General features: G+C 44.8%; 1 protein-coding gene across 1 annotated transcript in view; it reads right to left on the bottom strand.

The window, feature by feature from the left end:
* Positions 1–18198, bottom strand: part of St3gal2 (ST3 beta-galactoside alpha-2,3-sialyltransferase 2) — a 54299-nt gene that overhangs the window by 22959 nt on the left and 13142 nt on the right. The gene's annotated exons all lie outside the window — the stretch shown is intronic.

The raw sequence follows: 18198 nt of genomic DNA, 5'->3' as shown, positions 1-18198 counted from the left end.
GGTTCAATCCCTGGTACCAAAAAAATAAATAAATAAAATTAAAGAGAGAGAGAGAAAAAAAACAACAACAACTCCAAGAAGCACAAAATTCGAGACTAGTAAGGAGACCAGACATGAACTGTGCTAAACTGCAGGCTGTGGAGGTGGTGAGAAGAGGCTGAGTATTTCCTGAAGGACTTAACCTGATATGGGTGAGGAAGGGGTTTGGAAGGTCGGGGGTGGGAGAGAAAGAAGGAACCAGGGAGATTCGGTGGCTGTGGCCTGAGCAACATGGTGGATGGAGTGCCATTCACAAAGAAGATAGGAAGTTGATGGGTTTGGGTGGTTAAAAAATAAGAATTCTATCTGTGACAGGTTACATTTAAGATGCTTTTTAGATGCCCATGTGTAACAAGCAGTTGAACACATACATCTGAAGTTCCTGGGTGAGATCAGAGCTGGAGGAATACATTTGAGAAGTTTCCTTTTCTTTTTTTGCTACTAAGGATTGAACCCAGGGATACTTCACCACTAAGCTACATCCCCAGACCTTTTTATTTATTTATTTTTAAATTTTGAGATAGGTTTCTTAGGATCTAAAGTTGCTGAAGGTCTCACGATGTCGCTGAGGCTAGCCTTGAATTTGTGATCCTCCTGCCACAGCCTCCTGAGTCCCCTGGGACTACAGGTTTGCACCATGCCCAGGGAGAGGTCATTATATGTGTGTGTGTGTGTGTGTGTGTGTGTGTGTGTGTGTGTGTCTATATATATATATAATTTTTTTAGTTGTAGATGGACACAATATTTTTATGTTATTTATTTATTTTTAATGTGGTGCTGAAGATCAAATCTAGTGCCTCACGCATGCGAGGCAAGTGCTCAACCACTGAGCTACAAACCAGAGTTGTAAAAAATAGTTCATTTTTTTCAGGGTGAGATACTGGGCATTGAATTCAAGGGCACTCGACCACTGAGTCCTATTTTGTATTTTATTAGAGACAGAGTGTCACTGAGTTGCTTAGCGCCCTCGCTGAATTGCTGAGCTGGCTTTGAACTCATGATCCTCCTGCCACTGCCTCTCAAACCACTGGGATTATGGGTGTGCCATTGCACCTAGAGTTCATTTTTTTTTTTTTTTTAAGCTACACAACTGGAAAAAATAATGTCTGGAGAGCCTGAGGTAGATGAGAGGAGGCAGCCCAGGATAGCACCTGGTGGCCCATGAGAGTGGCTGGGGGAGAGTGGGGATGAAATGTCTTTAAGAACATGAAAAGATGCTCTAGGTCATTCATTAGTCCTCAAAAATCAAATCAAAACCACAATCAGATAGTACTTCCCACCTACCAGGATGTACTAAAAAAAGACAGATAATAACAAATATTAGTGAGGATGTGGAGAAATCATAACCCTTATATGTTGCTGGTGGGAATGCTGAAATAGTGTGGTTGCTTTGAAAAACAGCCTGGCAGTTCCTCAAAATGTTAACTGCAGAGTTATCATATGACTCAGTGATTCCACTCCGAGGTATACACTCATATGAAATGAAAGCATGTGTCCACATAAAAACCTAGACAAGTGATTTAGAGCCTTATCCATGATAGCTCCAGAGCAGGAACAATCAAAGGTTCTATTAACTGATAAATGAAGCAACAAAATGTAGTCTGTCCCTACAATGGAATTCAACTCAAAAAAAGGATGTATTCTTTTTTTTAAGTTGTTGATAGACCTTTATTTTATTTATTTATATGTGGTGCTGAGAATCGAACCTATTACCTCACACATGCCAAGTGTGAGATAGGCAAGTACACTACCACTGAGCCCCAGCCCCAGCCCTCTGTTACATTCCACATCATAGATGAACCTTGAAAACATTGTGCTAAGTGAAAGAAGTCAGTCAGAAAAGACCCTATATTGAATGATTTCTATGAAATGTCCAGAATAGACTATCCATAGAGTCAGAAAGTAGATTATTGGTTTCCAAGGGCTGGGACTGGGAGGGAGGATAGGAAATGACTGCTAGTGAGTTAGAGTTTCCTTTTGAGGTGATAAAATATCTAAACTTGTGATGATGATTATACACTCAAGTGAACAGACTTAGACACTTCATTTGTGCACGTGTGTGTGTGTGTGTGTGTGTTACTGTGGACTGAACCCAGGGCCTTGCACATGCTACACAAGCATCCTACCATTGAGCTATTCCCAGCTGACTAGTACACACTTCAAATGAGTAAACTGTATGGGATATGAATTATATCTAATAAAGGTGTTATAAAAAAATAAAAGGAGGGGCTGGGGTTGTGGCTCAACGGTAGAGCACTTGCCAGCACGTATGAGGCGCTGAGTTCAATCCTCAGCACCACATAAAAATAAGTAAATAAAATAAAGGTATTATGTCCAACTACAACTAAATTTTTTTTTTCAAATTAAAAAATAAAAATAAAAGGAGGGCTGGGGTTGTAGCTCAGTGGTGAAGAACTTGACTAGTATGTGTGAGATACTGGGTCTGATTCTCAGCACCACATATAAATAAATTAAATAAAGGTTCATCAACAGATAAAATAAATAAATATGTATATATATATGTGTGTGTGTGTGTGTATGTGTATATATAAATATGTATATATATATATATGTGTGTGTGTGTGTGTGTATGTGTATATATATATATATGTATATATATGATATAAGCACTTAGAATCAGAGTTTGAAATGGGAGGAATTACTGAATGTATGAGAATGAATTAGCAAAAAAGTTTATGATGCAGGAAGAAGGCTAATTGAGGAGTAAAGTATTTGCGAAGCAAGAGGGGACTAGGATGGACTTATCTGTGGAGGGACTACCCTAGGAATGGGAAGCAAAGTAGATCAGAGAAGCTTAGATAACAAGGAAGATTTATTTTTATTGTTGGAGTTGAAGATTTACAGAGATCAGATGTGAAATAGCCCCCTAAGAGAGAAAGGAGAAAACCAGGGAAATTTAGTAAGTGGCAATTTAGGGGGGAGAGAGAGAGAGAGAGAGAGAGAGAGAGAGAGAGAGAGAGAGAGAGAGAGACATCTTCCAAGCTGGGCATGGTGGTACACACCTTCAGTCCCAGCTACTGGGAGGCTGAGGCAGGAGGATCCCTTGAGTCCAGGGATTCAAAGCCAATTTTGGGCTGAACATTGTTAAGACCCCGTCTCAAAACAAACATAAAAAGGTTTCTCTTCCCCTTTCTATTATTATTATTATTATTATTATTATTATTTGTGGGGGTGCTAGGGATGAACCCAGGACCTCATAAGAAGTTTATGCTCACGGATTTGGCAAATTTGGGGAGATCACATATCAATATTCCCCTGAAGGACTGGTTAATCTGGAGCTGCTGAGGCTGATCAGAGGAAACGGCAGCCAGGGTAAAGGTCAGGGGCAGATGGGGCCTTGAGGAGTGGATGGGGCTCTCTCTCCTCCTCCCCCAGACTTCCACCAATCAGCGATGCCTGTCTGGGTGGCTCCCGCTCATCATGGAAACAATGGAAGCTCTAAGGAGACTTCACAAGCTGGCAGGTGATGGGAAGGAAAAACAGAAGCACTGGATTGAGGAACAAAGGGTGCCCAAAAGGAGAGCAGCAGGAGCTGTTTCGGAAGCTGTGGTGGCTTGAGAGTCAGTCTCTGTTAGATCCCAGGAGACCAGCTTTCGAATTAACCTAATGAAGCCCTGGATAGCAGGGCCTCAGAGCAGCACAGCTGAACACAACCTTCTTGGCAGGCAAAGAAAAGAATCATCAAAATAAGGCACTGAGGGTGGGGGGTGGGGCTGCTTGCCTCTTGGAGGGATGGGGAGAAGGAAAAAAGCTGAACCCAAGCTGATGAAGCACTTCTTCCCATCCACTCACACCCGGCCTGAGGTAAGTCCCAAAGCCTCATTCTAAAGTCAGCAAACCACAGCTTATTACTCAAGTGCCACAATGCTTTATGGGCCTCCAGGCATTTTCGGGGATAGCCTCTCATTTAGTATTCTCCGGAGTCCCAGGACCAGCTGGACAAGGTCAGCCAGGCAGAAGGGAAGACTCCAAGACAAGGGCTTCTTCCCTGTTGCCTTCTATCCAGGATTTTCTCACCAGCTAGGGTTCAAACACCAAAAGGTTCCCCATGCCCTCATCTCTGACCACCTAGCAAACTCCCTGACTGACTCCTAGATGAGGCAATCACCAATCCTGAAAGAAGGTGCCCTGGGAGGTAACCCATTATTTTGAGGAAGAGACAGAATGCCTATCCCTTACCCGCCACTCAAACCCAGCAAGGCACGTCCTTGACCTGGGTGTACTGGTTGCTTCACTTCGAATGCTTGGTTAACTGAAGTCACTGCATTGCAACATCCTGGCACCAGCCTCTGGCACAGAGTCCTCCCTCCTAGCTAGCCTAGTGACTCAGGCACTTTCTAGTCCCTTGTTACAACTCCTCGGACAGCCTGTGCCTCCCCCAGCCCTGTCTTCTTGCAGGACCCCTAACCTTGATATCCAGTCTGAATGCTCAGATTTTGTACCTTGGATGCTATCTAGAGTTAGCAGCCAGAAAACTGCCTTCTGGTTTTCTGAAGGTAGGAGCTAACACATCTCTTCAAATCAAAGATTGGACCTTGCCTATCCATCACTTAAGTCCTGGAGAAATAAACCATCAGACTGCGCTGTAAGAGGACGGATGTTGCCCCTGAATAAGTATCCTCTAAAGGGAGGACCACCAGGCGCTAAGGCAGAGGGAGGTGGGATGGGGAGAGTTGGGATACAGGGTCCCTTTAGATCAGCTACCTGCTGGGTCGCAGGCCTGCTTCCTCAGGAGGGAGCCCCAATGTGGTTGTGGGAGGGTGGAAGTCCAGTGATTTACTATATATATATATTAAGTCAGAAGTGAAATCTAAAAGAACAAAGCTATCTCAATAATTGGGCAGACAAGCCAGATATAAAGAATTAGGGAGAGCCAGGCATGGTGGTGCATCCCTGTAATCCCAGCTACTCAGGAGGCTGAGGTAGGAGGATGACAAATTTGAGTCCAGCCCAGACAATTTAGCAAGACCCTGTCTCAAAATTTTAAAAAAGCCAAAAGGGCTGGGGGTGTAGTTCAGTGATAGACTGCTCCTGGTTCTCATCCCTAGTGCCACAGGGTTCATTTCCTGCTGACCAGGTCTCTCCTCCCCATTTCATGCTAGATCACTTCTTATTTACTGGTTTTGTATTTGTTTGGGTTTTGTTTTGGTGGCACTGAAGCCTTGCACAGGCTAGGTAAGCACTCTACACTGAGCCACATCCCCAGCCATTTTTTAAGACAGAGTCTCAAATTGCTGAGGCTGGTCTCCAACTTTCAATTCTCTTGCCTCAGCCACCAGAGTAGTTGGGATTACAGGAATGCACCACTGCACCATCTTTTTTTGAATCCAACATATTTCTGGCTTTGCACTTATGTTACTATCTTACTTTCTCTATTATTTCTTTAGCTTTTCTCTTTTCCTGACTTTCAGTGGATTGACACATTGTCCCAATCCTACCACTTTTTTTTTTCCTCCCTGGTTTAGAAATGATGTTGCTCTTCTTTTAGTGATTATCTTAAATTGTTAGCACACATATATTTTTCCCAATGAAGTCTAGTTTTCCAATAGTGTCATTCCCTTGAACAAGGCAGAATTCTGATATGATTTAACAATGGAGTTCCCTACTTTATTTTACCCTATTCTTCCTTGATAATGTAGTTAACAATTTTACTTTTCCTTTTTTTAAATTAAAAACCCAATTAGATGCTGGCTCTTCACTTGTGTTTTGCCATCTGTAGCAGACAATGTTGGTTGCCCACCAGCAGTCACTCTCTTTTTTGTGCCAACAAAATCCTGACTTGTTCAGGCAGCTAAAGACCCAGTCCCAGGAGATGAGGCAAGACCAGTCAAAGCCAACCACAGCCAGCCGGTTTGTTTGCTTTTGCCAGGAACTGGTTTGAAGATGATCCAACTTAGGGCAAGCAGACCTAAGAAGGTATCAACTAGAGCTGTCTTGGAAAAATTCTGGAGCTATCTTGGAAAAATTCTTCCTGAAAAAGAGACACATGAAAGGAAGCCTCCTTTCTCTTAGCATCTCCCTGTCATCCTGCTTGAGGTGTTAAAGGGTAATGTCCAGGGTCATCTCACAACCACAAGGAGAGACATCTTACAAACAGAGGATGGCTGAGAAGATCCAGAGTCCTTCATGTCAATTCTGGACTGTGTCCGAGCCCTGGAACTCTGCTACCTCTACACTGGTCAGTTAATCTATATAATCTTTTTTTTTTTTTTTTTTTTAATTTTTGGCTCTGGGATTGAACCTTGGACTTCAAGCATGCTGAGAAGTTTATCAGTGAGTTACACCCCCATTCTCAACATTTTTTTTGGAGGGGGGTACCGGGGATTTAACTCAGGGGCACTTGACCACTGAGTCACATCCACAGCCCTATTTTTTGTATTTTACTTAGAGTCAGGGTCTCACTGAGTTGCTTAGTACCTTACTTTTTGCTGAAGCTGGCTTTGAACTCAGGATCCTCCAGCCTCAGCCTCCTGAGCGGCTGGGATTACAGGCGTGTGCCACCAAGATCCTGGCAACATTTTTTATAGTTTAAGTCATTATGGGTTATTCTGTCCTTGTAGCAGAAAGTATCCTGCTATGACTCAAAAGGTAATTAAATGTACAACATAAAGTGTCAATTTCTTTTCCTTTCTCCCTCCCTCCCTCCCTGCCTACTTCTATCCCTTTCTTGCTTAACAGTCTTTCATACTCCTGGGCTCCAGTGATCCTCCTGCCTCAGCCTCCCAAGTAGCTAAAACTACAGGGCATGGCATGTACCTGGCTCAGTGTGACAATTTCTGTGCTCACCATTGGCACCAACAACCTGCTTCTTCCCAGATGGATTTACTTTTCTTTTATCAAGGATTTTTTTGGCAATAAAATTGTCTTAAGATATCTAGAAATTCTTTCTTGCTCTCTTGCTCTCTCTCTTTTTTTTTTTTTTTTTTGGGTACTGGGGATTGAACCCAGTAGTGCTTTACCACTGAGCTACATCCCCAAGCTTCTTTTGCTCTTTTTTTTTTTTTTTTTTTTTTGTGGGCTGGAGATTAAACCCAAGGCAAGCACTTTACCAACTGAGCTAGATCCCCAGCCTTCCAGGCTTTTTGAGATGGGGGTTTCACTAAATTGCCAAGGCTGGCCTTGAACTTGTGATCCTCCTACATCAGCTTCCCAAATCATTGGGATTATAGGCATGTACCATTGTGTCCGACTTCTTATGGGGGAGCAAGCGCCATACAACTGAGCCTGTCCTCTGGAAGTTTTTACCATCCTCTCTTTACTCTGCAGTTTTACTATGTCTAGTAACATGACTTTTTCTGTTTGATTTCCATACTGTTTCTACTGCTCCTTATTCCAAGCTATTCAGAAGGCTGAAGTGGGGGGTGTAGGGGGGATCCCAAATTCAAGGCTAGCTTCAGCAACATAGACACCATAGCAATATTCTATCTCAAAAGAAAAAAAAATAAAGGAAGAAAAAAAAGGTAATAAAAAATAGTGGTGTTAGAATTTGAAACAGTAGATTACTTCAGATTGGACATGAAGAAATCATGGAACTGGGGCTGAGGTTGGGGCTCAGCGGTAGAGCACTTGCCTAGCACATGTGAGGCCCTGGGTTTGATCTTCAGCACCACATAAAAATAAATAAAATAAACATATTGTGTCCAACTACAACTAAAAAAATAAATAATAATAATAATAAAAAGAAATCATGGAATTGAGAGACAATACTAAGAAATTCATCTAGGATGGAGCACACACATGGAAGACAGATGGTGAGCCTTTAGCATATATCTAATAGGAATTTCAAATATGAATAAAGGAAATGACAAAAGAAATAATAATAGCTGAAGGAATAATGGCTAAGAATTCCAGATTTGAATAAACAGTATGAAAATTAAAAAATAAATCACAGCCCAAGGGAAGGGTCAGCAGCAATTTTTTTTTTCAACTCGTTTACCTAGCCCTTGGATTCTAGCAGTGTGCCAGCTCCAATTCAATGCTCCATATGAAATCACTTTATTGCTGTATCCCAAATTTCTGCTTCAAGACTCAGAGACCAGCAGGCCTGTGGCTTCAGCCCTGCTTTCTTGTGTGTTCCTGTTCCAGTTCTCATCCACAGGGATGTCTGTCCAATGTTGTTTGTGGCAGGGATTGGGAAGAGGGGAAGAGCATGACGTTGTTGGAATTTTATCTTTTTATGTGTAACTGTTGTGTTTAAGAGTATAAATTTACAGTGTCATCTCGATGGGATGGATTGAACTAAACTATTTGTACCAGGGAAGTAGGGATCCCTGCCAATGTCTGTCTCTGGGGAAGGAATATCAAACCATCTCTAACAAGATTGATAGAACTCTGGTCAGCACACTGACGGACTCAGACTGATATGATACTCTGGGGTAAAGCAGATCAAAAGTCCTGATGCGCTCCCATTCCCACCCCCACCCTCATTCCAGTTCACACAGGGATGGGAGCCAAGTATGCTACAGACCACTGGATCTTTCAGATGTGGACTGAGCAGGCCTTCACTGAAGAGGGCAACTTCCATAGTACCTGACCATTTAAATCTTTCTTCTGGCTAATGAAAAATGCATATTGGCCATATGGAAACCCTTAATGCAAAGTCCCATCTGGCTCTTTTAGTCCCCATCCCACCTGCAGCGGGTCCAGCCTGACGTTTTGCTGTTCATCAGAAGAGCAGTAGATTCAGGAGCAAAATTCTAGTCCAGGCTGCTACCAAGCAATAATTCACTTTTATTTATTAACTTTTTTGTTTGTTTTCAGTACTGGAGATTGAACCCAGGGTGCTTTACCACTCAGCTTCATCCCCAGCGCTTTCTATTTTGAGACAGTGTCTTCCTACACTGCCCGGCTAAATTGCTGAGGCTGGCCTTGAACTTGTGATCCTCCTGTCTCAGTAGCCAGGATTATAGGAGCATGTCATTGCATGCAGCAGCTCCTGTAATCCTGGCTACTGAGGATTAGCCAGGATTCTTTATTTTGAGATGGGATCTATGTTGCCCAGTTTTGGGTCAAACTCCTGCATTTAACTGATCCTCTTGCTCCTACCTTCCAAGTAGCTGAGATTACAGATGTGTGCCAGCAGAGTTTAGTAAACAATCTAAGTACTAAGGAGTGTGTGTGTGTGTGTGTGTGTGTGTGTGTATGAGAGAGAGAGAGAGAGAGAGAGAGACAGACAGACCAGGGATTGAACCAGGGATTGCTAGATGTGCACTCTACCACTGAGCAACATTTCCAGTTCCCTCAGCCCTTTCTGGTCTTTGCTGCTGTACTGTACATCATCTCCCAAGTCTATGAGCCTGCTGCTCTTCTCTCTTGAGTTCTAAACCTGTCTTCTGCCAGGCATTGTAGCACATGCCTGTAATCCAGTGACTCAGGAGGCTGAGGCAGGAGGATCACAAGTTCAACAGTAGCACTCAGCAACTTGGGGGAAACTTTCAGCAATTAACTAGACCCTTCCTTCAATCAAACAAACAGAAATGGGGATGTAGCTCAGTGGCAAAATGCCTCTGGGTTCAATACCCAGCATTCCCATCCCTCCAAAAAAAAGCTAAATAAAACAAACCTGCCTTCTGGGTAAGTGTATCGCAGACTTATCATCTTCCTGCATTAAAACACTCATGAGCTGGGCACGGTGGGTGGTGCATGCCTGTGATCCCAGCTACTACCGAGGTAGGAGGATTCGAGGCCAACCTTGGCAACTTAGTGAGCTCATTTCTCAAGAATTTTTTTTAAAAATGTGCTCATGGATGTGCCCTCATTCATGAGGTCAAGGTAAAGTCCTTAACATAAATAGTATTTGGAGATCCACAACCCAGGCTCTCCTCCCAAGCCTCTTCTCTCATAATGCCCTATCCTCTGGGGCTTACAAACTAATTTGGATCAAAAGCAAAATCTGGCCCACATTTATTAAGATCCTACACTGAAACTAAGATGATTTGAATGTGTCTACCTCCCTCACTTAAAACATAAACTCTAGGAGTACCGAGACCATGTTATTTAATTCATTATCTGTCCCACTATAGAATCTAGCACCATCCTACATATAGTTGACACCAATAAATGTTTATTCAGCTGAGTATCATCATATAACCTCAGGGTTATAAGGATCAAAACAAATACTGGTTATGAAAAAAATGCCTTGAAACCATTTTTATAATTATATAAGGAAGCAGATGAAGTGTTAATTATATTCTGTCCCCACTCTTCCATCGCTGACATCAAGTGAGCGTTTTCTCTGACTTCTCTTGAACCACCGAGAAACATGAAGCCTCAGGTACAAACAAGATGGGAAACAGTGGGTGTGTCCAAGCTGAAGAAGTTGCTTGGACAGTGGGACCAGTGGCAGTGCCCGTCTTAAGTTTCTGTCTGCAGACTGACATCAGGTTCCTATGATGCAACTCTGTTCACTACCCTAAGAACTGTGGGCCACTGGCTGCAGACCATCCTAGCGAGGGCTTTTGGATTGCTCATCCGTTCACACTTAGTTCAACACCTCCCAAATGAAAGTATCTAGAAAAACTTGGATTCACATTCTGGCTTTGCCCCTGTCAGCTATTAACAATTTACCCTCTCAGATCTGTGTCCTTCTCTGCAAAATGGGAATGTCACCCTCCCGAAGGGGTTCTGAATGAATCAGAGGCCAAAAGCTCCTTGCTCAGTGGATGTCATCTTGGGTTGGACATGTTGAGGCCCCAGTTCTGGTGATTCCCACTCCACCCTGGGTAATTTCTGGACTGGAGACCCATAGCCCTGGATTGGCATCCGGAGGCATAGCCCCTTCTGTACAGACTTGGCTCTGGCCTCTCAACACCTCCAGCCTCCCCAGGCCCACCCTTGTCTTGCTTCAGCCTTTCCTTTCTGGCTAACCACAGGCACTGCCCGCCCCACCCACAGAGGCAGACACCAGCCTTCAGGAAGGATGAGGTCTCACAGATGGCTCTGCTTGGTTGACCCTTGCTTCCAGGCTGAGCAGAGAAGGGTGCTGTGTCAGAGTTTGTGGGTCATGGAGCCTGTCACCTCTTCCCCAGCTACCACTTCATAAAACCACACAGAACAGAGGCCTGACCTGCCTGAGTTAGTTCTAAACAGCTCTGTGAGGCCCATCTACAGTGGCCATGCCTGGGGTTCTCAAGTCCCAGGTCAGCACCAAGATTCTAGGGAAAACAAGGGGTTTCTCCACAGGGCTGAAAGCCTGAGACAGAAAAACCTAAAGAAGGGGGGATAGATAGATAGATATTGATCTAAGGTCCTTTGGAGACTTCTGAAGGGAGCAGACTGGGATGGATAATTAGTGACCTAGGGGAAGCCAGAGGCAAGTCTGCAGAGCTAGTAGTTTGGACTCCCATTTCTGCCCTCTGACATCTCCAATGGGATCTGAATGCACCCATGCCCAGGGTGAAGGGACAATCATGTCTGATTTCCTTTGAAGACAGGGTTCAAAGTGGCAGGTGCTATGGCTGCTCATCGTTGCTTATGACTGACTTGCCATATCACGAATGTTTAATAAAGATCCACCAAGAAACTCTAAGATCTCTCTTTCCTTCTGTGCTTGTCTACTGTCTAGAGAATACTTTGAATGGCAAAAGAAAAGCAGATGTTTTCATTCAACAATTATTTAATGATCCACACAGGGGGGGAGTGGTAACAAGCATGGGCAGAATCCTGGCCCTTCCTTTCTTGTTGGGCCACATCACCAAAGGATGTGGCTCCTCTCTGGTAACAATCAGGACAGCTTCCTGTTGTCCAGGAGCAGAGCAGTGGGGCAGCTCTGTTTTCAGGGCTCCTTGCAACCCTTCCAACTTCCCCACCACACAGTGTTCCTTAGCTATGAGAACAGCCTTCCTCCAGGAGAGCTGGCCTTCTATGAAGGATGCCAAGGAGGAACCAACCTCCAAGACTGGTACCCCAGGTCTCACTCTCCTTAAAGAAAAAGAGCAGCTAGGGAGGCCGAGGCAGGAGAATCAAGTGCAAGGCCAGTGTTGGTAACTTAGCAAGACCCTGTTTCAAAATGAAAAATAAAAAGGGCTGGGACAATTCATAATAGCCAAAATATGGAACCAGCCTAGGTGTCCATCAACGAATGAATGGATTAAAAAAAGTGGTATACACATAGAATGGAGTTTTATTCAACCAAAAAGAAAAATGAAATTATGGCCATTTGCAGGAAAATAGATGGAACTAGAGACTATCATGCTAAGTGAAATAAGTCAAGCTCAGAAAATCAAGGGTCATACATTTTCTTTTGTATTTGGAAGGTTGAGAGGAAAAAGGAAAAGAAAGGTGGGGGTGGAGCTCTTAAAAATCAAAGGGAAATCAGTAGAAGAAAGGGACCAAAGGGTGGGAGGTGGGAATGGAGGGGAAGTGCTGGTGACCAATTATATTGTTATATTGGGTGCACAGACAAATATGTAACAACAAATTCCATCATTATGTACAACTATAATGCATCAATTAAAAATATGGTGAAAAAAAAGGGGGGGTAGGGATGTAGCTCAATGGTAAAGCACCCCTGGGTTCAATTCCCAGTACCAACCAAATAAAAATACTGGTCCCTCCCATCCTCCCCAACCATTCCCTCCCACTTCCCCAAACAAATAACACTCTCTTGGCCTGGTATCAGAGGACTAAGAGAAATTTCAGAGTCCCATCTGTTCCATCAAGATCCACTCCAGAAGAGGGGTGAAAAGGAAGTAGAGCAAGAGCTTTCTCCAGATAAATTTCAACCTCTCAATGAGATGGATATCATTACCCTAGGTACATGTATGAAGACACGAATGGTGTGACTCTACTTTGGGTACAACCAGAGAAATGAAAAATTGTGCTCTATATGTTTACTATGAATTTAAATGCATTCTGCTGTCATGTATAACAAATTTAGAACAAACAAGCAAAAAAATAAATACATAAATTTCAACCTCTCTTCCCCAACTCAGGCACCCACAGGGCCGGAAATCAGTGAAGTATAACAGAGCCTACGATGCCAGACAGGTTCCCTGGAACAATCCTGGGCAAGAACATACAGCCTGGGAAGGAAGCTCCAGGGGCTGGGGACAAAGAAAAATTGCTTTCCCAAAGGAACTGAGCCACAGTGATTTACACAACATGGTGGAAAGGGGGCATGTTCCTTCCCTAGTTTCCAGCCCGTGGCTGTCAACACTAAGTTTCTGAACTTGGGAGAAAGGAGTGGGATTGGTGCCTTTGCTTTCTGCTCACTTGGCTCTTCCCAAGCTTGGGACATGGCCAAGGGCTCTAGCCTGGATTCTGCCCCTCCCTCCACCTGGGAGCACTGGAAGGCTGGCCACCCTGGAGAAGACTCAGGCCTGCTTGATCCCAGCAGAGGCTGATGGAAAAGGGCCGAGCTTGGGTAATTCAAGTCCTAACACATACATACAGAAAGGAAAAGCTATGCCTCTGGAAGCCTCTAGAACAGTCTCTACAGAAAGACTTGGCCTGGAGTTGAAGGACCCAACTGAAAATCCAGCATCTAACCAGATGTGGTGATATAAGTCTGCAATCCCAGTGACTCAAGAGGCTGAGGCAGGAGGGTCACAAGTTCAAGGCCAGCCTGGGCAACTTAGTGAGACCCTATCTCAAAATAAAAAATAAAAATAAAAAAAATCTCAGTGATAGAGTGCCCCTGGGTACAATCCCCAACACAAAAATCAATCAATTAGTTAATTAAAATACGGATCCCCACATTCTGTGGAATGGGGAGAACAGGGAAGGGAATCAACCCTACAGCCAGTGCTAAGCCTGAAAAGACAGGCACAGGAAGACAGGCAACAGACTGCTTCATTGGAAATTTTTTTATTTTTTTGTTTTTTGTTTTTTTAGTACTGGGTATTGAACCCAGGGGTATTTTACCACTGAGCTACATCTCCAGCCCTTTTTATTTTATTTTTTATTTTTTGATATAAGGGCTTGCTAACTTACTGAGGTTGGCCTCAAACTTAGGATCCTCCTGCCTATTTTCAGCCTCCGGATGCTGGGATTACAGGAATGCACCACTGTGACTGAACAGACTGCTTTGTCACAAAGGAAAGCTCTGGGCAGGGTTCATGGAGTCTCTGCAACAGGATTCCAGGTCCTCAGCAAGCCAGAGTGTGGTGGCAGAATATTCTGACTGGCACATTGGGGCAGACTTGGCCCAAAGCTCTAACAGAATAAGATACAGCCCCTGAAAATGCTGGGAACGCTTCTGGGACACAAGGCCCAAGTGAAGTGTTCCTCCAATCCAGGACCAGCTTACTCATCTAGTGCTAAAGTCACACTCGAAGGAGCAGGTGAGAAAAAGGTTCCCCTTTATCAGGCCCAGATATGTGCCACACTTCCATCACTGGGCTGATAACGGCCTCTGGCTATTACTTTTCAATTCCCTTGGCCAGGCCATGCTGCTCTGGGGAATGCTGGCCAGGTGGAATGCACTGCCTCTAAGACCAGGCAATATCATGAAGGTGACAGTCTAGGCTGCAGGCAGAGAGGTAGACTGCACAGGGCAAGTTTCTCTAAAGGGCCACAATGTTGGCAAGAAGGTGAGGAGAGCCAGCTATAACTGACAAGTTAACCTCCCCTTTTTAATCATTCCTGCTCCCACATTCCCCTAAGTTGGTGGTTCTCTGGATTTTTGTGACTTCATCTGAACATCTGGCATGCAGTGGGAGTACTGTGCGCACTGGCAAGCAGTAGCCTGAAAGTCTAGAGACCTGTCTGGCTCCTGGGCCCCACCCAGTGCCAGGCAGGACACAGAGCTGTTGCTGCAGTCTGGAAACTCAGCTTCGTAGCCAGGATTTTATCTATTTCCTTCATTAAGACCACATAATTTCAGTGGTGCTTTTTGTTCCAAACCCAGAACAATCTTTCCCCTAATTTACTCAGTAAACTTCTATCAGCCAAAGGCCGACGTCTTATCAGTTTCTATTCTTGTGCCCCAGTGGGAAGAAGGAACCAGGTGGGCAGACTTCTATAGTTCCTGCCAAGATCAGATGTTGGAGAACCACCAGTCCTTTAGCACCTTGTGGGCTAAACCGGGCCTGAGCACTTTGTCTAGAATAGATATATTACAGCTGGTTGCAATGGCATGCACGTATAATCTCAGCAACTCAGGAAGCTGAGGCAGGAGGATTTCAAATTCAAGGCCAGACTGGGCAACTTAGTGAGACCCTGTCTCAAAATAAAATAAAAAGGGCTGGGGATGTAGCTCAGTGGTAAAAAGCATCCCTGTGGTTCAATCTCCAATAACAAAACAGAGAGAGAGAAAGAGAGAGAGAGATAGGTATATTACAAGGTGTACTTAGAATCAGACCACACTCCTAAGAGGCATATAGATGTCAACCCCCTGGGGGAGATAAAGGAAGGAGGCACTCCTCACACACAGCTATGAACCCTGAGGGGAAAGAAAGGTAGGGCAAAGGTGAGGCCTCATAGTGACATGGGTCCTAAAGGGTTCCTGGACAGGGAGACAGGCCAGCATAGGAAGTCAGAGAGTTTGGCAAAAGGTCATGTGAAGGTTTGCTGATCCCAGATTTGATGATGTCTAGGAAATGGCAGAGAACAGCAGGGTCCAAAAGCCCAGGAAACAAACAAGTAGCCTGTAGTTTTTGAGCCAGGCTGTTTTTATTCTTCACACACCCTCTCTTTAGCTTTATTTTGCGCTCCTTTTATATTTAGCAATGTCTTTTGGAAAGGTCAGCCTGTGGCAGCTATGCTAATAGAAACCTAAAGATGTTTTCATCTATGCCTGGACCAGAAGATTAAAGGGAAGCAATGAACCAGGCATGATGGCAAAGCCTGGAATCCTTGTGACTCGGGAGGCTGAGGCAGGAGGATCATGAATTCAAAGCCAGCCTCAGCAACTTAACAAGGCCACAAGCAACTCAGTGATACCCTGTCTCTAAATAAAAGACAAATATAGGACTGTGGCTCATTGGTTAAGTGCCCTGGTTTCAATCCTTGGTACCAAAAACAAACAAACAAACTTCATGAGAGCTTGTCCCAAAATAAAAATAAATAAATAAATAAACAAATAAAATCAAGTAATAAAGTGCCCCAGGATCAATCCCCAGTACCATCCATCAATCAGGGTCCCCCACTCCTCCAGGAGAGGAGGTAGAGAAAGGTAGAAAAAAAGAATGGAGGAAACCAGAGCTGGATCCCTGCATTGGTCACTATATCTTTCTGAATTTCTTTCTGAGACCTTGAAAGTTCCAATTAGGAAGAGAGCAGTAATGAGCCCATGGCCAGCCTGGTACCATTTGGTAACCTCTGGCCTCAACACTGCTGGTAGGTTTGGGAAACACCTCTGCCCTGCATCCCAACTTTTCCATCACAAAGTTCAGTCCCAGGAAACAGGGGTGGGAGATGGATGGTGAAGTGGGGAGCCCAGTAGTACACACCTGCTTTCCCTTCTCTCTGCCTCTACTTGAGCAATCTTCCTCTTCAGTGAGGATACGCTGTGCCCTACGCAGAAAGGGCCCTGGTTGCTAGGTGATCACTTTACCACCTCTGGAAAGTGGCAACATGAGCTGCTATGAGTACGTGCAAAGGGGCCCTCTCCTTGCACTGCCTCTGGCCCTCACTCTAGGAGACGGGGGACAGCCAGGACAGCCAGGAGCCCTCCCTGCCCCCGCTGCCTGTCTTCAAGGATGACTCATCCTCCTGGGTCTGGCCTGAGTTCTAAGCCCCCTGCCAACATGATACCCAACACAACATGCATCAATGTTGCCAACTTGGGGGGATGTGGAGGGAAGGGGTACACAGATCTTGGTCTATTACAATGGCCCCCCAGGGAGCAGGCTTGTTTTCTGGCTTGTTATATACCTCAGAGTTACACAGGGATTTCCAGAGATTCCCAACATGACCGTGCTTTCAGAGACTATGCAGGGGTGACCTGGGGGCCATAAGGAATGGGCCTGCTTTCAAATCCTTTGCATTCCTTTATGAGGCTGGGATGTCCCCACCCCATCATGTACCCAGAAGCTGACAGTTTTCAATAATGATGATGAAATAAGCCTGAGGACCTTGATTCCAGAACTGGCTCTGCTAGTCAACAGTTACGTGTCTTTGAGCAAATCATACCTCTCTGGGCCTCAGGTCCTCTATCCGTAAAATAAACATGATAACGTCTGCCCTGCTGACCTTATGTACTCCCTGCAAAGATGAAATATGCTGTGACTGTAGGCTGGGAAGTGCTTGCTGGCTATCATCAAGTTTGTCTCACAGAGAGGAAGGAGCCAGGGATGACAGGAGATGCTACAGCTAAGCCGAAGGAGGATAGGGGGCTCTGAGCCAGGCTGGGAGACCACTTAGAAGGTAGCTCAGGCAGAAACAGGCAGATGAGGGGCCTCTGGATGCCAAGCAGGAGGGGCAGGCAGATCACACCTGTCAGTCCAGGCTGGTAGACAGTTCAGGAGGGAAGAACTGACTGTCAGCAAATATCTAAAGGAGGAAAAGAGATGAGCAGAATAAAAGGGGGCTTTATTTACAAACTCAGAAGAGCCACCTCATGCCTGAGAACTTAGGAGTGCATGAGAATTGCCCAGAGCTCCCTGGACCTCCAGCAGCACTACATTGGTATAAAACTTCACACTCTTCAACATCCCCCAACCCCTCATATGCATCCTTCCCTTTCTGAACCAGAGGCCCCAGTGAAGTGAGCCACACAAGGCAAGACGCCTATGCATGATTAAATCTGAGGTCTCCTCCTACTAATCTGAGGCTCAAAGGCCAGAGCACACTGCTAAGATCTTACTACCACACCCATTCCTTGGTTTGGCCACCCTGGGTGAAATATCTATACCCTCCCAAATTAGAGGCTATGGGGAACAGAGGTCTAAGAGAGCTGGTTTTGTCTGTCTGGAACTGAAACCAGAACCACTGTCCTGTGCATTCATTTCTGAAGAAGTCAGAGAAGCACAAAGCTTCCCAAGCAGGAAATTCCCAGTATAATCCAGAAAGCTCAGCAGCCCTAGAGATAGCCCCAAAGGAAGGAAAAACCACAGGAGAAGAGTTAGCATCCTGAAAGCCAGGGCAGAATTCACAGACTTAGGCCAAGTCATTGTTTACAGGGACCTCACTGAAGCCACTGCAAGGGGCTCTCATCTCAGACAGATCCCTTCATAGCACCAGCTACATACAGATAGC

This window comes from Callospermophilus lateralis, chromosome 18 (genome assembly GCF_048772815.1).
Source record: "Callospermophilus lateralis isolate mCalLat2 chromosome 18, mCalLat2.hap1, whole genome shotgun sequence".
In the NCBI taxonomy this organism is placed as follows: domain Eukaryota; kingdom Metazoa; phylum Chordata; class Mammalia; order Rodentia; family Sciuridae; genus Callospermophilus; species Callospermophilus lateralis.
Note: the sequence above shows the minus strand (reverse complement) of the source record. Positions and strands in the feature narration are given on the sequence as shown.